Raw genomic sequence first — 25,000 nt, 5'->3', positions numbered from 1 at the left:
AGCCTTTTCAACTGTGTCGTCGATATGCCTGACAAATCTCTCGTAATTCACAGATCTCCTGATTAAGCAGTTAATGAGTGTAGACAAAGCGTTGCGCTTAAACCGATCGATCGTCGAGCTACTACGATTCGGGCACTTTTACGCGAAATGCCCAAAATCTTCGTCCAAGAAGCAGATGCTAAGCCATCGCTTGGGGCGGAAGAATGTTTAAAGAAAGTGCTTTAAACAGAAACGAAATGCACCGTAATCGCAGACTAACCTCAGACTCCACTGCTACTATCACAGCAACTGCCAGAAGACGCTCCATTCTTACTTTCCTTACGAAAGACGCCGAATGCCCTCGACTACGATGTTGCGATGTGTAGCAGCACCCAGCACAGTTCCTCTCCAGATGAATCTGGCCAACGTGGCCCACCACCAGCATCACGGTTAGAGAAGAAGCGAACGGAGCGATATAAAACCCCCGTCGTGGCATGAATAGCAATTTCATTCTGCGATTTTATTCTTCTTCGTCGGCGGATTCTTCGGTGCTCCGCTTATCTGCGCTCCTCTCTTCTGCAACTCGCGTGCATCCCCAAGATTCACGTCGTCGAGAACGTCTCGAGCGAACGGCCCCACGTGTGGTGCGCCCTTCATTCCACCACTCCACTGAGACGCTATATATTTTTATTGCATATTTCGCGCCCGCGCTCTCTCTCTCGTTCTCTCTCTGTGTCCGGGTATTCGTTTCAACATTTTCCAACGCCCATGATGGCCACCGGTGGATGTGCTTTTATGTTTACGACGATTTACGATGACTCCTTGCTGCTGCTGGAACCGGGCTTCCTTCGTGTTCTTTCTGGCGTGATGCGTGATTGTGGGGCCACCGAGGAACACAAGACCACGTAACACCACGTGGTGTGGATCCAGAGTGGAACCAAAACAAAATGTAGAAGAATGGAAAGTCCCTATCTGCCTTTTCCCGGTGTTCTGACCCTGTTCACGCGTGTCTGTGTGCTTGTATGTGTCTGCTTGCCTGCCTGCCCCATTGATCGGCCCAGTGGCCCCGCAACAGCGGCTAGCATAAAAGAGACCATCACAGAGAGAGAGAGCGAAACGCGCGGGGTAGAAAAAAGGGAATAAATAAAACGATAACGAACGCCGAGAAGTACAGAGAGATGAAGAGGCGGAAGGTGGCGGCACAGAACGCGAATATGGGAATGGTAAAGAAGGACTGAGTAAAGGGACGCCCTCGACGCGACGCGCATGGTATGGTCGGTGGCCGGTGGAGATGTGGAAAATGGGGCAACACGAGTACGCGAGCGAGACAGCGCGAGAAGGAAGGGGGGCGCCCAAGAAAGCAACACAGAATAGCGTGGGTGAGTGGGTGGAAGGGGGCCACTACGACCTCCGTCTTCTCTCGGCGCCACTACGCGAAGGGCGCAAACACGAGGCAAAAGAAATGAAAATGTGAAATGTGCGAGGATTTTCCTTTCTTTCGGATCTTACTTCCTTCCTCCTTGACCTAGAGACTGACTTTTCACTTGCTTGCTTTCTCCCTTTTTCCTCTCCGGTTCTGGTTTTCTCCCCTTGCCCCATTCCACACGTCTCAGTGTCTGGTCGCGTATATGTTGTGGCGGCGGCAGCGGTGCGCACGTGGTCTCGCGCTCTCGTCTCGCCGTCACCAGCGTCGTCGTCGCGAGCTCGCCATGTTACGTTGTTATGCTGTGCGGTGTGTTATGTTGTTATGTGTGGTGCTGCTGCTGCTGCTGCTGCTGCTGCCATGGTGTGTTATGTTTACGTTTTCTATCCTTTCCGTTGCCGGCCGGCTAGACGCGGTCGTATGGTCCGTTCGCGGAACGAAAAACGCTTCTTCTAACCATCCGTTCATGATGCTGGTGATGCGGATGATGGTGATGTCGGTCTTTCGCGCAACCGGCGGTACCTTTCCCTTTTCGCGATGTGACGCGCGAGTCCCTTTTTGCGTACTCCCGGATGACGGCGTGTATAGAGTGTGTACTACTAGTGCGGCCCGCCACATTGCGTCTAGTCCGTTCGTTCGTTCGTCCGTCCGTTGTCGTCATCTGTACGTCCGCGTGGTACTCGTGGCACCGCGTAGCAGCAGAGAAGGAGACGAGACGGTGGAGGGGGCGGTGGGTATTACGTTTTAGTGCTCGCGCCCCGTTCTGTTATGTTTCTGTTGTGTTGTGTTTTTTGAGTTCGCTTTCCTTTTCACCTTCTCCTCGGCATTCCGTTCCGTTTCGTTCCGTTCCGTCGATATGCAATGGCTGGTGACCTTCGACAGTGTCATGGGTTCACTCCAGCAACAGCTGATCGGTGCGCACAGGATGTGTGAGTCTGGATTGGTCAAGGAGCAGCGCGGAATAAGGTGGAAGCGTTATGTGTGCCAGTTTATGGAGACGCGCACACAGTTCATGTTCCTGCATATCGAACAAAGTAACCAGGGAGGAGTATATGTCAAGTGAATTTACTTGTTGTTTCGGACAGGAATGACCAGTAAATGCTTGTTGGCTTTTGTAAGGGTTTGATTTTGTACTCATTTTTGTTGTTTGGAGCGAATTTATTGCAAATTCCTTCTGGATTGTTCTGAATAGAATACCTTTTTGACAGCTCTACGCATCTCAGTTTGCGCCACCCTTCGAAACGTCGCAGTAGGCTGTCATTGGCCGAACGGGAATACTGATTGGTTGGATGAAATGTTTGCCAAAAAAAAAGAAAAAAGAAAAGGTTGGCCAGCAGTAGCAAAAATGGAAAACCTAAACAAACTCCGATGAAAATGCACATTTTTTTTTGCCATCGGGACGAACATGCCCTGCTCCCGTTGGCTGTGGAGTGCTGGTGCTGGTTTATGTATCCGGTTGGTGATAAAAAATCGATAATTACTACAACAACACACACCCTTTGCTGGTGCTGCTGATGCTGATGAGGTGACAGTTGGAATTGAGGTTATGGCTGTCCTATGCACACATCGGGACATCGGGGGAAAAGGAGTACCGTGCCTTTTGGTGATCCTGTCAGCACTTATCACACCCTTGGAGTCCAGCGTGATAAAAGCTGTTTGAACCATCGTACAACCCTCTTTATCTCTATCTTCTGGCATAGTTTGGTATGTTTAGGCTCACTTTTGTCATTCCTTTCGGCCATACCGGTGGGATACACTTGAACATATGGTCATTACGCGATGACACGCATTCTCCCTGGGCTCCCTGCTGGCTCTATACCTTCGGTGCTTTTTTGGGGCGAGCCTTTTTTCCACTGAACCCCTCGAAAAGGGATCGATTGTGTGTCACGTGTGTGGGTGCGAGCTACACACCGGTGACCGCGACCGCCGGTGGTGTCCGTGTGGTTGTGTTGGTCGACATTTTTTCCGTGTTATTTTCCACCACCAACCCCCGCAAGCCCCAGGTAGCAGCAGCACGTCGGTGCCGTGTTGGTGGTTGCACAGTTTTTCCCATTTTTATTTTCCCATTTCGATGGTGGTGGCCACCAGCACCAGCACCCCTGTGTATGTGTGTCTCTGTTGCTCTCTCTCTCTCTCTCTCTCTCTTTCTCTTTTTCTGCCACCCCACTTGCCAGCATGGCTGCTGTGTGTGCGTGATAAGACGCGGGGGTGGGAAGGGAAAGCATTTTCCTTTTTTTTTCCCTCCTTCCTTCTCCCCCTTCATTTGCAGGCCGCACGATTGGCCGCACGAAACGAAAACCGAACAAATGAGCGAGAGCTGCTGCTGCTGCTGCTGCTTGTGGAATGGAAAACCCCGTATGCGAAATGCGAGGAAATGCGACCGGGTGCGAGGAGAGGAATCGCGCAACGCGGTGCCTCGTGGCAGTGGCGGCGCCGAGTTACGCTTCGGTGGAGACGCCACGGGTGGTGTGGAAAGCAAGCGCAAGGAAAAAAAAACCGGGGAAAAAAAGGAAAAATGCTCGGTTTCCACCACTACGACGAGGGAAACGCACCACCAGCCGCACCACTACTAGTATTAATAGTAGTAGTAGTACTACTGCTACCGAGCAGTGACACCAGCACGACAGAGATAGAGAAAGGAAGAGAGAGAGAGGGCGAGCGAGCGAGCGAACACATGGAAATGGTGGAAAGCTGGAAAAGCGTGGTGGGCGCGCAGAAAGCAGAGCCGCAAAAAAAAATCTGCACGCGAGAAAGAGAGCAAAGGAGGCCACAAATGCTGTGATTTTTTTCTTCTCTTGCATGCACCCGCTCTCCCCCCCATATCTCGCCCCAAAAAACGGTGGCGCACTAACACAGACGTGACCCGAAAAATAGAGGAAAAAATACATAATATATGCGGCATCACCACCGGCAGCAGTAGCAATGGTCGTGGTTAGAGGTTTGGGGAAGGGTGGAGTGGGAGTCTGTCACGCGGCAGCAGCCACACCACCATTTCCTTCTCGTTTTTCTCGTCCGTTTTTTTTTTCTGCTGCTTGCCCATCCCAACGGGCGGAACGTTATTGATTTGGCTCATCCTCTCGTGTTCTGCCATTGCCGAGAGAAGCACTTCAGAAGCGCGTCAGCTCCTTGGATGCGATTCGGCGAGGCTGCTACTAGTCCCCTGTGCCTACTGAGAAGGAAGTACCGGTAGCACTGGCTTCTTCGATCGAATCTTCGTGGCTGCGTTGTGTGGCCGGAAAAATCCGGTGGATCAAGGAAAAAAAACTGCACTTCTTCTCCGGCTGCTCCTCCTGCAAACCACAGCGCGCACCGTGTTGTGGTTGAACCTCCGGGGTCTGTCAGGTGGTAGACACGTGAGCGACGGGGAGAAAGCACTGGACGTCACTCTCGGCCACCGCCATCCGTGATGCTGCTGCCGTGGTTGATACGGGAATGCAAAGAAGCCGGCCAGCAACAACAGCAGCAACAACGTAGAAAAAAAAGGCAAAAGACGAAGTTACGGCAACAACATTTCGCAACAGCAAAAAAAAAAGGAACTCGGAGAAAAAAAAGGTCGAATATCGATTTATGTACATAACTCACACGCAAAAGACGAGGAAAAGGGGGGTTGGAGTGAGAGGTATACCTCTCTCTCTCTCTCCCTCTCGCTCGCTCTCACTGCCTGCTTGGTCGAGCGGTGGAAAAGCGTTGATGAAGTGTGTTTCCTTCGTTGAGCCGTCACCAGCCGCTAGGTGGCGCGCCACCACTCACCGAGAAGACACGACGACCGAATGCCGGATGACGGATTTTCCTTAGTTTGGGGCGTGTGTTGTGTTGTGCTGAGAAGAATCAAACGGACGAAGGAGAAAGAAACACGGTGGCAACGGGAAAAAGAGGGAAATAAGTCGTACATAAACGCGCCTAGATCGATGATAGAGACCCTAAGGGGAGGAAGTGTTGATCACGAGAACACGGTGGGCGCCCATTTCGCGTGCCATTCGCTCTCTCGCTAAATTTAACTTCCGGGCCACTAAGAAGACTAAGCGACGTCAGCGACGCGGCGCAGGCGAAGACGAAAACGACGAGAAGTGGTCATTTACGCGTGTTCGTGCGTGCTGCGGATCATCAGCGAGGGATCTGCAGCAGCATCTCCAACACAACACAACACACTCCACGATATGCGAGCGCACACGAAGACGATGACACGATACATCTTCATCGTCGTCGACGTCTCTTAACGATTAGTGCTGCACCGAGCACCGAGAGAACAGAGGGAGTGTAGCGCGAGTAGACGCAAAGGTCGTCCTAGTTGAGGGTGGTGCTTCATCTCTCCCAACCCCCTTTGGCGTGCCAGAAGCAGAAGCAGCGGAGGCAGCAGCAGCAGTGGCGTTAGTAGTTCCCGATAGATCAGCAGAAAAAATAATTACCACTACAAATACACACCTCCCCTCCCCCTGGGCTGGGAGTGCGGGTGGATCGATCGAGCTAAACAGAGACATTCAAACAGTCTGCCAGTCTGTGCGCGTGTATGTGTGTCTCGAAGCGAAGGAATCAGTTTACTGGAAGGACCAAACAAAAAAAAAAAGCAATTACTCTTCTTCAGCAAATTAGTAGACGAAGCGCAAAAGCCTGTCATCCGTCCGGCCCTCTTTGCCGCCTCCACTTCCCCTTGTGAAGACCCCCCCCCCCCCCCTCGAAACAAGGGCACTTCCGGGAAACGGGAATGCAGCAGAGCAGCGGGGTGGATTGGATGCCAGGGAAAGGATTCTTTGAAGGATAATGATCATCAAGCGGTCCCTTTTTTTTTTGCTCTGTTTCTCTCTAGAATCAGGAACTCAGGAGGAGGGAATAAAGAGGGGGTGGGGTGGGTGGACAAAGAGAATGAGGGGCCATTTTCCTGATAAGACACTGCTGTCTTGCTCATTCTTCGTCGTCTTCATCATCGGAAAGAAAGTGAGAAAGTCTGACGCTTTCTTCCCCTACTTCGATCGTCGAATGGTGGTCTTTCATCTTTTTCGGTATCATCGCTTCCTTGGAAGGGGTGAAACGGAGGGGTGGATGGAGGAAAACTCAAATTTTTCTACACTTCTTGGAGGCCAATCCCGCGGCTATCACTTGGTGGAGGGGCGTTCACGAAGTTTTGTTCTGTTCGTTCGCTTCGTTTTAATTTTTTTTATCATCCCCCTTTTATTATTGCGTTCAGTTCTTGTTGTTCATTATCGTCCGATGCGATGGTCGTAGGATTTGGTTGCCAGTCAGTTTGTTTTTCATTCGCCCGCGAAAAAGGGCCAAAGGAGCTGCTTAATTAATCACAGTTTATGAAACTTTATCGCTGGCCAAGCTGGCTACAGTGAACGCGAGTGTAATAGACGCAGTAGCTCACGGGCTTTCTTTTTATACTAGACCTTTACTAGCCTGCTCCGATGGCGCACGACCATTCATGTCCACCATTTTCACATGCAAATGAGTCTCCTGCACTGCCGATTATTGATCGATGATTGGTGCGATGGTATAGACACAGTTCCTTGGCGCACTCCACCATCGTCATCGCGTCGGTTAAAAAATGTTGCGAAATCGATCAACCTCGTTCCTCGTTGCTGTATGTCTATGTGATTGTGTGTGCCAATGGACAAATAATTGGAATTAGAAATCAAAGGCGGCACACTCCTCTGGAAGGGAAAGAGCAAACCAGCAAACAAAAAAAAAGGTTAACCCCCTTTGGGACGTGGGACGAGAAAGGACTCTATCCGATGCCGCGCGATGCCTCACCGTTCTCCATTTTCCGCTGTAGGCGAAAAGCGAAAAAGAAAGTCTCCCTCCCGCGAGCCTTCCCCCGTATCTGCTGATAGGAGAAGATGGAAGAGATGCGTATGCAAAATGTGTTTACGTCATCGGGAAAATAATTTATAATGATACCCAACACCACCCCAGCCTCCACTCGAAACCGAGGCGCAAAGAGAGGAAGACAAATCCATCTCCATCTGTTACCTCGTCGTCGTTCGGTTCGTCGCCCCTTTACCACCACCACCACCAGCATGATGAAGGCGTTGTGTACTGTGGGTACCTCATCCCTCCGCAATCAGCTACCGGCCTTTTTCCTTCACCAAAAATTACCGATCGAGTTTTCTTTTGCTCGCGCTGCACTGGACTGCTCGATTTCGTTCGCTTTCCCGGCGAAACCATCATCATCACAGCATCATCATCATCAACGAAAACCCGAAATTCTGCTCGAAATGAAGTTCAATGAGGGAGGCTAAAGATGATGGAAGGATACGTGGCTAATACTGCTTACGGTGCTGGTTCGAATGCGGCACCCGCAGCACACCTTCTGCAATCTAGCATGCGAGTTGCCTCTTCTTCGGCTCGACGCTCTTCGCACATTCTCGTGTGCTAGGTAGCTGAATTGCTGCTTTCGGACCCGGATAGGTGGAAAATGGTGACGAATGAATGACGAAGAAGTGGCCAGGGCTGGATGGAGGCAACTGCAGCAAGTGCACGCGCACTGACTTGAGTCACTGCATTTGGCGTTGATGAATGCAAAGCCATAATGTGTCTGTCGCTGCTGCTTCTGCTGCTACTGGTGCTGCTACAGGGTTGGTTCGATTTTTCTTTCGAGTTTTCCGGGTGACAGAAAATGCATTCAACAAAGTTTGTGGAATTGTCATCGGTGTTATTTTCAATTGGAAATAGTTGAACAACTAGCACATTATACAAGGTCGTCCTTTTCCTATGTACTATGATTGAGTTCTTTAGGTGAAGAATTGCAAAAGAAATGCTGTTTCAATCAAGATTTTCAAAACAATTACATCAGATTCTGAACTGCCATCAAGGTTTCAGCACCTTTAGCCTTGTTTTAGATAGAGGCAGGATGCTTAAAAAAAAAAAAGAACTCTTCTCTCTAAATTGAGTCACAAGTGCGGTTAGTGATTTGATATGCAGAACCAAATGGATAAGCCTGGTTCTCGGTTTTTTCGGTGGTTTTACCGGTAAAGGCTTCATGCCATCCAACTAGCCGGGATTAAGGGGATGTTTTTTGGTAAAGCGAAAGAAGCATCTGTACCACGATGACACCTGGATGATGGTGGTTCACTCTGGAGGAATACGACAGCCAGTACAGGCTTCACACCGAAATACTGAAAATAAAACCGCAATTCCGTCGCTTCACTGTGCTGCTTTCGTGCCCAGCAAATGGCGATCCCGCGCTAAGCTCTTGTCACCCGAATTTCGACCTCCCCTCCGAAATGGAAATGAAAACTCATTTTCTGTCATTTCCAGCAACAAACGCCCCGTTTGCTTCTTCCAATCCAAGCTGGCCGTGCGAATATGGCAGTCGCCATTTTGTTTGGATCCCAAGTATCAATACTGAAAGGGGGAAAAAGAAGCGGGTTTTCGTGGATTTTTTTTAATTTTCCGAATTTCCTTGATCGATGCTTTGTGGAAATAGGGGTACGCGAAGGGATTGGAGAACATTGACAAGAAATCGCTCCCGGGGTTGTGCGTTCGTCGTAGAAAAGAGCGGAGAATCTTTTCCCTTTGGCATTTTTTTTCTGTTGCTCCTTCAAAGTCTTACTAAGAGTTTTCCGGACCCCGAACCACCATTCCTTGCCCTCGAGGGGCGGTGCTCCAACGGCGAGAGGACGCTCGGTACCTGGACCTGACGAGAGGGAAAGAAAACTTTGGAAAAACCCTTTTTTTCGCTGGACTGGTGGTAGGACATCTACATAGCGAGGACCACCGGACCATCTTCCCACTGCCCACTGATGGTCATTAGAACAAACGAACGAACGACCGTTCGGTCCGGACCAACCAAAGGGAAGGGGGCGGAAAGAAGTAAGGAAGTAGCTCCAGCCCGATCCGAATCCTTTCTGTGTGTGCCCTGAAGCAAAAGAACCGGGCCAGTTGGAGATAGTCCGAAAGTCTGTGTCTGTCTGTGTGTTCGGTACCCCCCCCCCCCCGTTTTTCCGCACACCCTTTAGGAAAGGATAATTTTTTCCCCCTGAGTTCGATGGACCGAGCAAGAAAGAGAGAGAGAGACGATCTGGTGAGTGAATGCAGCAGCCGCCAGCGTCGTCGCCGCTCGACGGCGAAAAAATTATCATTATTTTTTCACATCCAGCAGCATCATCATCATCATCGGACACTGGTGGGCGTCCCCGGCAGTGGCGCCAGCGATACGGAATTCAAACGGAATGAAAAGCGTTTGAAAAAATATCCCGGAAAATTCACAGCCGCGCGCGCACGCAGCTTAACTGTGTGGATCGCACTAAAAAAAGTTGCAACAAAACAACGAACCAAAAAAAAAAAACTTGCGTGGAAAAAAGGCAACAATTTTCCGTCGGTCATTTTCTGTCCCCCGCCTTTCCCTCCTCTCCTCTGCGCTGGGTGGTGGTGAGCTTCCACCAATTGGTTATCTTTACCGCCAAACCGTCGAGCAAAAAACTCCGCTCTATTGCTGCTGCTGTTTTATTTTTCGGTGCTGGATAATTTTAAAACGCTACACGAGAGACGCTCCGGTGGCCTCTCTACGTCCCACCGCTTCGCAAATTGCACCCTTGCTCTCTCTCTCTCTCTGTCCGAGGGCTCACTCGCTTTATATTTCAACCAACTCCGCCGCCCGGAGGCCCGGTCGCGCGCACGATCTTTCTATTTTCCTTGATATTTTTTTGCAGTTTGTGTGACTCTATATAATTTTTTTTTCAAAAGCTGCGTTCCCCGTTCTTTTAATTTTTTTGGTTTTTCCTACCCTTTTTTTTGTATTGGTTCGACTTCTTTGAATTTCCTCCACGGTTGCCAGTGCCTGCGCCAGGAGGAGGAGGGGATGAGAGGCTGTGCGCCGCCCTATGCCAGCTATTTCGCGCTCTCTATTGCTTTTAGCTGCTCTTAAATTTTCCTACAAAAAGTAATGTGGCATATTATGTACCAGAAGCAGCAGCAACGACACATACCGCCAGTCCAGTCCAGTGTCCAGCATCACCGGCCAATCGCAACTGGAGCGCGCGCGCCATTGTGCCAGTGGTTGTTGGAAAAGCGAGTCGCCTTTTTTTGTCTATTGTTTTTGCTCATTTAAAGGATTTCATGGCCCGGTCCGGTGTGGTTCTCTTTTTTTGTGGAGCCGCCAATGCCTGGCAATATATCAAATTGGGTTTTGCCTTTCTATTTGCAACATGCATATTATGTTTAATTTTTTCGTCCACCTAAGAAGAGGAGAAGAGTTGCGATGAGATGAAAGGAAGAGGGAGGCCACACACTACTTTGAGCTACGCCTGTGCCTGTGTAGCGGACAGAAAAAAAGAACAATCAATAAAATGTATAATTGAATTAAGTTAGAGTTATTCCTAGCGAGAAGCGGTTCTGTCAATGCTGCTTCCGCCAGAGCTTTATGTGCGCCCTGGCCCTGGACTCTGGTCTGTAGGGCTCTCGCTCTCCCAGGTCCCTGGCTAATGTTACGCCCCGTTCAAAATGTACGGTAATGGATTCCCAGGGATTCTTTTTCTGTGTGCTTTTTTTCCTGCTGCTGCTGCTGCAGGCAGTTCGCTGTCCAAGGGGAAGGTGGTGGTGCGTTTGTGGTGCGAGGCTCACGGGTTTATTTCATTATTCATTCTATATCCTATCGATTTGGGGAGCAATGTGTGTAAATGTGTGGATGAATAATCGATAAGTGCGCTCCACCATCCACCCTTTCGCTCGTCCTGCCCCTGGCACAATTGTGCAAATAGAGCAAATGGTTGGTTGGTTGAATGCTAGACTAAAAGCGAACCCACCGGTTCCAAATGGCAAAAAGTGACACTCTCTCTCTCTCGCTCGCTACTAGTGGAATGGAAAAACAATAGAAACAGTAATTTAGCTCCATTGTTCCATTAGGAGGGAAAGGAGGGATTGGTGCTTCGTGTTAAATGTTTTCCTCCATTCTTTTTTTTTTGTGCGCGCGCCCATGCTCGCTAGAGTACTTGCACAAAAGGATCGGGATCGGACGATCAATTATGTGTTTCAGTTTTTGATTAAAATGGTTGAGTTTGTGTGCCGGTGTGTCCTTTTTGGGGCAACTTACCGATAACATCCATAAAAGCGCACTCACAGTGTTTGTTTAACGCGAACCAGAGATCTATTTGTAATCTTTAGTTTAATACATTGAATGGACCGTACCATTAGCAGGGAAATGGGAAATGGAATTGATTGAATTAAATACAGAATACTAAAAGGACATTGCTGAACGGTTAGCTGCAAGGATATGGCACGAGTCCAATCACTTTGGTTTTTAGAATTGGGTTTATCGTGCTGTAAATTCCATCAAAAGATCTGTTGTTGTAGTGGACAACATTTTGCAACGTGAGCAACATATCAGGAAATCAAGTGTCTGGCATTACTCTTGATAAAGCTTCAGATAAGCGTAGCTTCTAGAGCGCTCACATGGAGTTTCAATCACGGAGGGATTCTTGCAAATAATAATCGTTATTTAGTTTAGTCTGTGTTCCTTCAGGCATTTCTACGTTGCCTTATCAAATTGAAGTCACTTTGTCACGTTTCACAACATGATGTGGTCCCGGTTGATTAAAGTCATCCAGCAGAACTGGGTGGTCTTTTTGTCCCATAGAATGTAGAATCTCCATTGTAGAGGCAATCACGATACTAAAGCATATGTTTGGATCAAAGAATTAGAATGTTTGATTGTTGGTGTCTACAATTTTTACATCAAATTGATGGTATGAGGAGCGAGACATATGCTAAATGCTGTACAAGATACTTGGACGACACACATTCTCACTGAAAGTGTTTTTCCATAGCCACGAGGTGTGAATTGCTAGCAAACCAATGATGGATCAGTTGATTATGTTCTTCGATTTCTGTAACATGGAAATGTAGGTAAAACTTTCAACTAAGTGTAAAGGCAGTCAAACCTACGAACTGCACAGGATTGTAAAGAAGGATTGCAGGCATATCCTGGAGGAACGATTGTACCTGCAACATGAGTTTCATGCAGCTTTACCTCGGGCGCAATTATGTTAAAAGGATATCTATTCATTCCTCGACGTTCTTCTACCTGAACTTCCTGTTGAAAACGAACAGTGACGGACAATACTCATTATAAACTCCTCCAATCACACCGTTACAAGGCCTTGAAAAGGTATGGAACTGATGTAGCTATTTCTCTAAAAATCCTGTGAGTTTTGGATCATGAGGAACGCCACTTGGATCGCTAGCAGAGCGCAGAGGGAGGCCGGATGACACCAGGTCGAGTGCGCCAGAAGAAACGAGCCGCGATAACGATCATGATAGATATGTGACAGTTCGTTTATATCTGCGCCCGTGCCCGTTCGACAATCGCCAAAAATTAGTTTCGCTAGCCTTTCCGTGGTTCCGACCGTGGTTCGCGGTCCGCTATGTTTGTGCAGCTTGTGCTGGAACAAGGTCTTCTCTCCTCTAGCTCGCTAGAGCAACCCCTAGAGAAGGCCATTGCCACGGACAGTCCCCGTCGTCGTCGTCGTCGCCATCGTCGTCTGCGAGGGGGAAAGGGGTGACGGCTACCACCATCTAAGCATCTGCTGCGCCAAGTATCATTAACCTCGCACAAGGCCTCACACAACACCGATCATCTCGCGAGAACACCACGTGTGAGAGCAGAGGGAAGAAGAAGCCTACTATTGCCAGCATGCTGGTGGTTCACATTTTTTATTTTAAAATTCCGAACCGAATTCGCAATGGCGGCGGCGGCGACGGGGCCACCGTGGCGACGATTGCTTCTCTGTCGAGAAGTAAGCTGTGATACTGTTAACTTTGGGCGATAAACGTCATCCCAAGCTCGAGAAATCGCCTTTTTATTGATCCCCATCATAACAGACGTCGTCTGGTCGTAATCTCTGGCCGGTGGACGAGGGGTGTGAGTAGCGCAAATTGCGCGAAATGAGCTCAAAACCGGAAAGAAAAGGGGTAACAAACATTCTAATTTTCGAAGGTGAATGTCCACATATGCAAATACCTAAGCCCGTTTCCCACCGCAATCGACGACGGTCGCGACGACACCGCGTGCGTGCGTGCCTGCGTGAGTGTGCGAGTGTGTGAATACGTGTATGACGTTGACAAGAACACAACAAATAGACAACGGGGTGGGGAAAGGGGTGGGGGATTCAACCGGCTGCCACCGAAATGTCCGAGAAGAGAACCGTGCGAAAAAGACCGGCCTCTCTAACAACCGTCGCCGGCCTAAACAACCGTCGCCGCCAACCGTTGCCGAAATAGAAGTCTATCGGTGTGTGTGTGGAGTAGGTAATAGAAGCGGAGGGATCCCAAAATCAAGGTCACACATCAGCGGTCGCGCGAGTTCGCATTGTACACACCGCGCTTCGTTCGTTCACTCAGCAGGCGCCGACGGCAACATACAACGTCATCAAACGGCCGGCGTTGGTCGGTCGGTGGACCGCACGACGCACAAACGACGAAATGTGTGTATGCGTGTGTGCTCCGTTCTGGCTGGTGGAGTATCACATTCTCCTCTTCTTCCGCGGTTCGGCTCTCCTCCATCACACAGCATCCGTCCATCCGTTCGGGCTCTTCGCGTGGATCGTCACCAGTGCGCGCGGTGGAGAAAGTACGAGGTGTGAAAGGAGGTGAAAAGACACACAGCACAGCGCGCTCTTTACGCGCGTACGGCGACGGCCAGCGCCACGTGAAATTTCGCGAAATTTTTGACGGCCACCATATGGTGGTGGCGCTGGGAATGGGTCCGCTGTATGTGTGCCCCTCTAATGTCAGCGTAGAAAATATGCTCCAAAAACGAGACACAGTAGGCTTGTCGTGACAATAGTGGAAACGCCAGAGCTGATCATAATAGAGTCGTGAGGTCATACACCAGCATCTAGTCGGGGGCGCCTTGTCCATTTCGTCCTTTTTATCACTTTCGCCATACGCGAGGATTGCGAATTTTTGCATTTTCTTTCCATAGAACGTTTTGCACATCAGCTTCAAAGCCACAAGAAGCCGGCAACTGGCGTGGCGTGGTGCGTACGTGCGGAGATGTGTCGCGACATCATATGTTGTGTGTTGAGGCACACGGTGCGAGAGTGTGTGTGCGTGCGTGCGCCATTTTTATGTTGCGAATACCGACACACGTCATCCTCGTCGCCGCCGGAGCCTGCTGCTGCTGCTGCTGCTGATGCTGGCGCGTGTATGACGGATGTGTGCTGACGAAAGAAGCGCCTGCGAGGAGCCTTCACCGCGAGTGTGAGCGAGAGCGAGCATCTAGAAGAAAAAAAGGAAACAGGTAGATACGGTTCGGCCGAGGACCGGTCGCCGGGGATGTTGGTGGAGCCGAGCACGGAAGGAAAAAATGTCGAAAGGAGGCGAACAAAAAAAAATCAAGAAGAATCAAGAGCATCCGAGAAGGCGCAGCTGCCCCCCTGGCGACCGTGGTGAAGGAGGAAGGGATGGATGATGTGATGGATTGCTGGCAGAGCAGCGCAAAAGGAAGAAGCAGCCGGCCGCGGCGTTTGTGTGTTGGTTGGCTGGCTGGCTCGTGAGAGAGCAGCGCGTTGTGTGGAGGAATGAGCCCCCGGCAACGGTGGCAGGTGGCGAGGGACGCGCGGCAAGTGTATGTGCGCGCGAATGGCATGAATGTGTAAGTTACATTTTTAACTTGCGCTTCTCGCGCCATCTTTTGCTGTCGCTCACGCTCCGCACTCGTGCGCTCTCGCTCGCTCGTAGCAGCGAGCGAGACGCAGCGAGGGTCTGCCGGCGCGCGTTGGATATAAAAATTTGTTGGAAAGAAAGAATTGGAATCGTCGCGAGGACTAGGAGAGGGGCTTGGCGGGGCGGCAGTATGTATGTACCGATGTGCTGGCCGGTCGGTTGTGTGTATGGGTGGGTTTATGTGGCAATTTTTTCCGGATTTTTTTCCCCGAGTTTCGAGATTCTTTTTTCTTTTTTCGTCCCGTCGATGATTTCTATGTTCCCTTTGGGTTGTGGATGGTGGGTGCGGGTGGCGGGGGTTACGTGCTACGCTAGTGTGCGTGGTGGACGATGCGTTTGGGAATGGGCCACCGTCGTCGTTGACGCCGTCGAGAGTATGTTCGACGGCGACGGCAGAGTGCGCCTGTGTGCGCGATGCGTGGCCCGAACCAACGAGCCACAGCCAGCCAGCCAGCCAGCAGATAGATCAAGCGGAATGGTCGGATTTTTTTCGGGACCTCCTCGCAGTTAAGGTTTTCGGTTGCGGCACTGCGGATCGTCGTCGTCGTCGTGCGTCTGTGTCTCCCGTTCGTTTGTTCGTTCGCTCGGTCGCTGCTTTGGTTTTTGGTGCGTCGTCGTCGTCGGCAAAACACTGCTAGAACGGGAACAGCTCTTCTAGGCCACAACAGGAAGCATCGTCGTCGTGAGTGCGGGTTTGCACCTCCCAGCCGCGTCCCCCTTCGCTAAGGAGTAAGTTGTGCGTGCGTGCCACGGAGTGAGGGAGTGATGATGTTGGTCACACTCCTCCGCAGCAGAGTGTTTCGTGTTTTTCGCAAATCGTCGTTCACAGTGCGTTGTGCGCTGCGCTGTTGGCGTGTAACGCAGTAGCCATCTTCTCGAGGCCGGTGCTGTTGTGACCTGTCATCCCGCGGGGGATCGGATCGAGCTAGTGGGCCTGTTGTGTGTTCTGGTTCCGGTTGTTGGCAGAGAAAAAAGAGAAATCCCGGGAAAAAGGCCCACTTTCTTCGTGTCTTTGGATACTGACCGGCGGCCGGTGTTGTTGGTAAAGTGGTTTGGGGAAATCGAGTGGTGGTGTGTATGTGGCAAGTGCATTTAGGATAGTCGCAGCAGCAGCGCCAGCATCCTTCTGCTTTTTGCTCTGTTTTTTTTCTTCCAACTGCGACCAATGTTATCCTGAACCAAGCTACCTAGCTTCCGGTACCTGCTGTGTGTGAGAAAGAATGTGTGCGTGCGTGAGTGGGTGTGTGAGTTATGCGATCCTCCTACGCTCTGATGATCGGTGCGCGTCATTCAGGAGGCCACGAGAAGCCGGTACACTGAACCGGACTCTGAAACACTACTGACACATCAAATCCAAGTTCACATTGGCTGCACGACGAGAAAGGATCTTCACACCTGCCAAGGAGTAATTTCGTCAAAACGTCGAATTGATAACGGAGGTGACGGAGAAAGTGGAAAGTGCAAAAAAAAAACGCCTTTTTCGACGTAGATGTGGATACGTGTTACTCTCTCTTGGTGTGTGCTGGAATGACAGTGTCGCAAGCTTTCGAATTCCTCGTCGTCCTCAAATTATGCTCAAATCTGCCACCACCATAGCAACAGCATAGAGATCCCTGCCGGACGAGGACGCCGACACAGCAGCCTGTGTGTTGGCGTCGGTGGCAGTGGCGGCGGCCATGTTACATTTGGTGATGCCGCTGCTGCTCGCTGGTGTTGCTGTAATTTATGATCCTGCGCCAATGCCTCTCGTGTGTGGCCACGTCAACGTGGAATCGTCAAACGATATATTCTAAAATCAATGTTTTCGGCATTTTTTTCTCTGTTGGTTGTTTTGTTCGATGATCTCGTCCTCCTCGATCATGATGATCGGCTAGCAGCAGCAGCATCGCATCGTTGGTGTGTTGTGTGGTGGTCGCCTGCTTGTGTTAATGTGGGTGTGCACCATCACGCACTGGAGGATCTCTAAATGGACTCTAACCGCCGCGGCGTGTCCCTTTCCTTGCCTGGTACGCACACACTTGTCGTGCAGATGAGAAGGTGTCATCGAAAAGGACACACACTGTGCTTGTTGCCTGTGTGTGCATATGTGCGTGCGTCCATCATCCAGTGGAGGAAGAGATGATGCGTAAGTGAGCAGGACATTCCGGCACACGTCCAAGCGACTCACAATTATGTTGTGTGTGCTGTCCAGAGACGAAGGAGGGAGTGTGAGAGAAAGACACCAAGGTTTGCAAGCCCTCTTGTGGCGTGATCCTCGAATTTGGTTGTGTTGTTGGCGGAGGGATTCGTATGAGTGTGTGTTTTGGTGTGCTTGTTGTATGTTGTGTCCTTGTGGCGATTTATGTACCTCAAAGGGTGCTGGGATTTTCCAAGAAATCTAGGTAAAACGACGGCAACGACCATGACCACGGTACACCAAGAACTCGTTCGTTCTGATGCCTTTGGTGGTCTCTGTTGGTCAAGCGATGGTCAAGTCTGCTGGTATTTTTGATCGAATTCCTCCAGGTGGCCAGGGAGGTGTTTTTGAAAACAAAAATTATTGTATTTCTTTACTCTATTGGCTACTTTTGTGAACAAATGTTGAGTTTCACTGCAGATCAATGTTCAAACAAGAAGCCTTCTATGCATTTTTTATGCAGGAACATAAGTTATCTATTTCTTAGTGCAAATTAAGTATCAACTGTCGCAACTATTCAATCGCTAGAGCTGCTTCACATAAAAAAGCTCTAACCGAACCCATGACAACAGAAGGATTAAATATTCTTTCGTTCACTTTCTCACGATCGCGACGGTGACGACGACAACGACGACGTCCATTGGTTGGTGTGTTCCCCCTTCCTTTGGGATGACCTCTTCCCCTCCGATGACCCCCCAAAAAAGAACGATGCGTTCCAGAATAATGATCGAGTGAGAAAGAAAACACGAAGTTTCTCCGGGGGATAAAAAAGAAACCCGTGAATCCCGTGGCAGCAGCGCATTCTCAGCACTTTTGGCAAGAAGACGCGAACGGAGCCCAACGACAAGGAAAAGGGGGCCAGGGGGACAGTAGTAGTGAGTGAAGGGAAGAGCAGCCAGCCAGCCAGCCAGCCAACCAGACCAAGAACCACCGAACCCCTTCTTCTGAGCGGTACACACGATCGTGGCCAAAGTTTAGAAACGAATTAAAAAGACGTTCTGCAGCAGCAGCAGCTCGCTCGCTCTCCGTGGCCGTGGGTATGGAGCGTGTGGCGAGGGGCAGAACCACCGAAAAAACAGGTTTATTATGCTTTTTCTTTTTAAAGTTCGGTGGTGCTCCACGACTGGAATATATAGATGTGAATGCGCGAGTGTGTGCGCTGTTTCACTGAAAGAACGATGCTGGAAACAAGATGGTTTTATTCTGAAATTCCCGTGGGATATACCATGCGGCCAAGGCTAATAGTTTCTTCTCAAATATAAAAGAAACACATTCTGTACTGTTGTATGTGTGCTAATTTGAGCAAAAGGATAAAGCCATTTGAACTACAATCGTCGTGATCATCCTCGTTGATAGGGGGGATAGGATGAAAGAAGCAATCTTCTTGATGAATTCCTTCGCTGCTCAGTAGCGTCTGCACTCCACAATCGTATTCCAGTGTATTAAGTGCATAAATGCAACCAGCACCGGCCAACAAAACATAAGAATACCTGTGTAGCCGCTATGTAAATACAGAGCAGTGCCACCATCATGCGACGGCTCGTATAAAAGGATGCTCCAGTTTCGTTTTCTGCGTGTTGTGCACTGCTGCCTGCTAGTCAGATCTAGTGTGCCACGGTTGTTGGTTGTTGCCCTGCACACACGCATACGTTCCTGCCGTTACGACACAGCACACGTTGAAAGCAGCGCCAGAGAAGCGCCTGCTTTGGTTGGATTTTCGCGGCTCGTTTTTTTCTGTGTTGTATCCTTGGATAGCGTCTGGTTGGTTGGTTGGTTGGTTGGTTGATGGAGGCATCTGGTGTGTTTCCCAATATTCACGTCTGTTGTTTTCTTCGCCCTCTTTTTTTCCACACTTACCTCCTTTTTGGAGCAAGTTTTTTTCAACTTTCGGTTTTTTTTCGGGTTTGATTTTGGTTTCTTGGTTGACGAATCTCTTTTAGTTCTTATGTTGTCACCAGAAGAAGTGGGAGGTAAGGGTGTGTATTGAGTGATGGTTGGTCCTTTCTCCTTAGTGCTCTGCTGTGGTTGATGTTGATGGGTGGCAATGAGTGGAATACATACACCCACCCTGTTGTATAAAGGGACGAAAGGAAAGCACGAGCGAGCGAGTGCGGGTGAGAGTTATGTAAAAAGTTGAAATAAAAATTAAGGGGGTGGCGCACACTAATCAATACGAACAAACGCGAACACACAACTTGATATCTGGTCGGTTCGCTCGCTCGCTCGCTCGTTCGGTCGGTCGGTTCGGGTTTGTTGTCGACGACCGGTCGGTCCTGTCCTGTCGGGGTGGTCCCACCAAAGAGGGGGTGCAGTTGGGGCGAAGCGTATTTTTTTCTGCGCTCTCGTCGAGTGATTACTTTTCCTTCAAGACGAAGGTAAAAAAAAATGCTGTCCTGAAGGATACCACCACCGAGGGAGGAAGGGATCGCCACACGCATATAGAGACACTCCTTGCGCGCTGTCTAAGCGAGAAAGAAAGAAAGAGAGAGGGAGAAAGAGGACAATCGAGGAGGAAAAAGGATGAAACGGGAGGTGCACTGCTGGTAGCAAGCCCAACAGTCAGGTACCTGCTGCTGGTCCCGCGACGCCACCAGAGACCGAGATCCAAGAGCCCATCGCGAGCAAACGAGACAGCAGATGGGATCGCGTTTTTTTTTTCTTCCTTTCTGGGCTAAAGTCTCCTCACTCGCTCTCTCTCGCCGGCAGTACGGTGTTATGTTCCTCACTCTAGCAAGGGAGATCCTTATGAGCGCGGGACGAAAGGAAAAAAATGAATTTTTTTCCTTCATTGGAGCATGGAAAGCGAAGGAAGAGCGAGGGTGTGTTTGTGTGTATTGATGAGGCGCTGCCTGTTTCGTTTCGAGCAGCAGGATAGCAGCAGCAGCACCACCGAAGAGTATGCTGCTGCTGCTGCTGCTCGCTCATCAAGATGTTGGCTGCGTTGTGTTTTTTGACCAAGCAAGTAGGCGGCAGGACGGGGTCGCTCTATCTCTCTCCCTCTCCCGCTGCTACGAATGTTCGTTTGTCTCTTCGGGGGAAGAAGAGAAAGCGAATGCACGGCAAAAGGACGTGGTGGTGTAACAGGATAAACCTGAAGCAGGCGCAGAAAAAAAAATAATGTGGAAAGGTTCCTTTGGCGTCCGAGACTTTCTTTTTTTTCTCTCTCGCTCGTCACTTGCGCTGCGCGTATGAATGGGCGAGTGGGGGAGGAGGACGTAGAGCTAGAGCATCGACCACCATACCCCGTCCACCCCTCGTCGCTACTGCCTGCAAGCACACCCGACATCCCGTTATCTCTGGGACGAGAGTCCTACTCCTTCGTCTCTTCCTCCTTCGAACGCTTGCAGCACGTTGTTTGCGCTTGGCATGCCTGCCGTTGCTGCCACGTTCCTTTAGAGAGAGAGAGAGAGAGAGAGAGAGAGAGAGAGAGAGAGAGAGAGAGAGAGAGAGAGAGAGAGAGAGAGAGAGAGAGAGAGAGAGAGAACAATCACCAACACACCCGCATGCAAGATACCAGTGAGCCAACCAAAAAAAAAAGGGAAAAAGGAAAAAATGTTCAAGGAAACCGACGTTATATGCTGCCTGCGATGCGATGCGATGCGATGCGGTACGGTGGTTTGGTGACATCGCCATCGGTTGAACTACCGGGACACAGCACCAAGTGTCATCGTCATCGTCATCATCGTCGCCAAAGGAAGAAGGGAATCGTCGAGCGAGTGAGCGAGCGAGCGAGCGAAAAAAAATCGCCGAAAAAAAAGAGGAAAAAAAAAATCGAAGGCAACGTGATGCCGACACAGCCACACGAGCGAAATCCGAGTCCCTCCCCAACAACCCCCTTGGAGCACGTTTTTTTTCCTGTTGTGTGCCTTCCTTCACCAACGATAGCGGTTCTTGGCATTCCTTTTTTTTTTCGCTTCTGCTTGGTGTGCGGCACTCCCCCCCCCCCCGTTGCTGGTGGTGTATCCTGGCATGGTGGAGTTGGGGATTGGTTGGTCCTTTCGTTGCGCACCCTCCCCAATCCTTCAGCCAGCACGGTGCTCGCTGCCTGCTCTGATCGCCTATTACTTTTTTTTTCGTTTTCTGCGAATGACATATAGCGCCGCCGTTTGTTGGTGCTCGAAGGGGGGGCGGGGGGCTGGGGGAGGGTTCTAGAGTGGGTGGTAGAACAGCGCAGACACATTCGCTGGCTAGTGGTGGTGAGGATGGGTGGTGGTGTTGGTGGGTTCGGACGGAAAGGAACGAAAAGATCCGATTGCGAAATGGAAGATATGTGACGGGGACGAGCGGAACAGGAGCAGCATACAGGGCAGAAGGGGAAGAAAAAAAAAACAAACAAAAGTGGTAGTGGACACATAGCCACACATACACAGACACACTGATGCTCTCTCGCTCTTTCGCTCGATAATTCTGGCTCGGTTTTTTTTCCTGCTTCTACTTCGGTTTCTTCCTTATCGTCTTGGGTCCTCGCCCGCGTCGTCTGGGTTGGGTGGGAAAGGGGCCGATTCATGCTCGTCCGGTCTCTCGAGTACCCTTCCCTTCCCCACTTCATCGCTCCGCTCATCTCCATGGATGTGTGCGTTGTGTTCTTGAGTCTCTCGCGGTTCTTTGGCTTCTTTCGAGCTTGAGCGCGGATTGTGCGACGTTTTGTGTATGTCTAACGAGCTGTGTGCTGGTGTGTGGTACAGGGAGGGGTGGACAATCCTTCTCTGGCCCCGCTGAATACCAAGGAGCCATTCTGGATTCGCTCTTGGCTTGGCGTTTGTGCGACGAATGGTGTTCGTGTAGTATGTTGGCTTCTAGTACTGTTCCACCTTCTCCTCATGGTGCTCCTTTCCGGTCTCCTTCATTGTAAGCGATTTTTTTTTCTTCATACTTTTTTACGTTCGATTATTTCTCGCGAGACACACGAAGAGATTGCGCGCCGCTACTATTTCGGACTCGCGGGGTGTGTATTTGTAGGAGCGATAGCCAGGCTTGTTTTTTTTCGTATTTTGGTAAATGTATTTCGTTAATATTTATTGACTTCATGGTTGGTGGGTTGGTTGGTGACAGGGAAGGTGGTGTGCGTGCGCTGGAACGATTTGTGGACAAATTCTCAAATTGATTATCCCTTTTTTTTTGCCTCGTAGTTCCCCTTCCGTTGGAGACCCTTGCTTCCACAGCAAGGATTCGTTCGATATCGATTCCCTCATCTTTGTGGTCGCATGCGGACGCTGACATTAGTGTGTAGATGGTCCTTTGATGAGTGGTGCTCGATAAGAGCAAAGTAATTTGCTCCGGAGGCCATCGCTTTCCTTTTTTCCCTCGAAGCGAAAAAAAAAATCTAGATTTAATTCCATTAATGCGGTGGCCAAGACATCCCCAAAACGCGCTCTCTATCTTTACCCAAGCGCACCCCCTTTTCCTTGCCCAACCTGTCCGGTATTGATTTTTTTTTCCAAACGAGCTTTTTTTCTGCTTCTCTACGTTCTCGTAAGCAACGAGAAACGAACGAGTGTAGTCGGCTGTGCTTAAATTTATTTTTACATTCTTAGTAAGCCCGTACCCATGTTCCCCGTGTAGTAACCAAATGCCAAATGGACAAACCATGAATGAGAGAGGACGGTGGATGAGGAGTAGTCAATTACTGGTGGTGGTGCTGATGCTGATGCTGACTGCTGTCTTTAGTGGCAGTGGGCGAGTTGATATTTTTGTGAATTTTTTGCGTCGTACCATCATGCCTCCATTTATTATCACAGCAGCAACAGCAGCCGAGTTGGTAACGTAATACTCACAGCATGCTTTGACCACCGCCCCTCGGTGGTGTGATGGTTTCTATCGACACCCGGGGGATTGGCTTACCGTGGGATTGTTTTCGGGGAGTTTCGACGATCGCGGGAAGTTTGAATTTTGCAATCGCAGGCCGATAATGATGTTGAGGTCGTTCAGGTTTAATCTGGTGGAGGTTTTGCAATTTCTAAAAATTCCCGCTCCTGCCAAAGGTGGGCGAAGGCGAAGGCAATAGTTAGAGCATAATATGTTGTTCTTTTCGAGTTCCAGAGCCATGGCCTTATCTCCTTTTGCTCCGCTGCGTACTTTAAAACAATGTAGTTGGTCACCACAAAAGCCTAGTGAGATAAGGATAAAAAGTGGCATTTATATTATTTGTTATGTATAAAAAATGAATCACCATTGTTGTGTTGTACATTCGTTATTATGCTGACCGAAAACTAATGAGGTTTCATGCTTCGTTGATTTAACTAACACAGCTTCTAGTAGTGGCATATATTAATTTAGTTCGCAAAACGTTTTAATTTCATTTGTAGAATCGCAAACTAAGTATTGATTTAAACAAAATGGAATAAGCTCGTCCTTCTTTTGTATCTATCCGAGAAGATGCCTAGAAGATTTCTGACCATGAAACACGTAAGGCTCCTGCTAAGAACCGGCTTCCTTCTGACGATCACTTTCTATTAACCTGTGCTGTGCGCGACTAACCTACATCCTAGGACCTAGGACACATGGTCCGTCTGACGTAGCAGTGAAAGTAAAGAAGAAGGCAGCGAGACACGAAGCATAGGAATCAAAACAGAAATGAACAATAAGTAACACAACAAACAAACACCACCAACCACAGGCACACCTACAAACCCAAAAGAGACGAACAGAGCCTTGCAAGAGCAGCATAATATAAACATGCTCTCGGTGCTGGGGGTAATGTGTACAACATTACCACCCACCCCACTCTAGGATCATGCGGGGCGGAAGTAGAAAGCGAAACGATTCTGACCGGCCGCCAAAAGGGACACGACACGAAGGACGGGCGCGCGGAATATGGGAAAGGAAAGCGAATCGCTGTTTAGAAAGAGAAATGGGAAAGATTGCGATGATGCCGGTCGATTATGCGATGACTACGGGGGAGGGCGCGTGTGTGGGTCGAGACGAGACGAACAGAAGAGCACGAGACGACCACGCCGCGTGCCCTCGTTGGCCACAAATGGGTGAAGATGAAATTGTGAATAGCGTAAAAATATGGGGCATAAATATCAACAAGAAAAGGGAATCGAGAGGAGCCGCCGCCACCGGGAGGCGGGCACCGGGACCGCACAAGGTTGAAAGAAGGAAGGGGAAGAAGCAGGGAAAGGAAAGAACGAGGAAGCGAGCGTGGAATATGTTTCTTCTGTTTTGTGTATTACGCGCGGACGGCGGTCGTCACCGTCTTCTTTGCGATCGCGTCGGGCTTTTCCTTCGCTTTCCGTGTCCACGCTCTTTACACGGTTGTATGTATTTGAATCATGTAACTCTCCGTTTTTCTCTGTTTCCATTTTATTCCTCCGCTTTATCGTCGTTGTTGTTGTTGCGTCCCCCCAGCCAGTGCATCTCGTTTGGCACAACACTGGCTCGGTTGGTTGCTGATAAGTAAAGCAGGGTGAGAAAGAATGGAAAAGGAAAGGGAAGCAATGGGGGAAACAAGAAGCGTGTAGCATGTGTAAATATTGAGTGTATCAGGTTAACGGCGTCAAGGTCGTCGTTGTCGTCGTCGTCATCGAAGAAGGCGCCGGTTTAGTAGCGCCACACTTCTTCGCTTTCTTCGTTTTGTGGCCTTTTCCGTCCGTATATACGTTCTCCTGTCCCTCTGCCCTTGTTTTCTTCTATTTTACTTTGTCTGCCCCAGTTTCTCGTTTGTCAGTTCTTCTCTCGTTGGTCCTTTCTTTGGTTCCGCCTTTTATCAATGGGCGCTCAGGAGAAATGTTCTTAAATTGAATTAAACAGCACCTCCTTGG

At 49.7% G+C, this 25,000-nt stretch overlaps 1 protein-coding gene across 5 annotated transcripts in view; it reads left to right on the top strand.

Moving 5' to 3' along the window:
• LOC126579158 (protein bric-a-brac 1-like) overlaps positions 1-25,000 on the top strand; it is a 75,365-nt gene that overhangs the window by 42,865 nt on the left and 7,500 nt on the right. Inside the window, exon 1 of one of the 5 annotated variants that reach the window (XM_050242502.1) lies at positions 15,992-16,103. The exons of the other annotated variants lie outside the window; for them this stretch is intronic. The gene's annotated coding sequence lies outside the window, so the exon portion shown is untranslated. Of the gene's footprint in view, positions 1-15,991; positions 16,104-25,000 lie in introns of those variants that run through there. 5 annotated transcript variants of the gene reach the window in all.

The sequence above is a fragment of the Anopheles aquasalis genome, chromosome 3 (assembly GCF_943734665.1).
Source record: "Anopheles aquasalis chromosome 3, idAnoAquaMG_Q_19, whole genome shotgun sequence".
Taxonomy (NCBI): domain Eukaryota; kingdom Metazoa; phylum Arthropoda; class Insecta; order Diptera; family Culicidae; genus Anopheles; species Anopheles aquasalis.
This window is presented reverse-complemented; position numbering and strand designations above follow the sequence as displayed.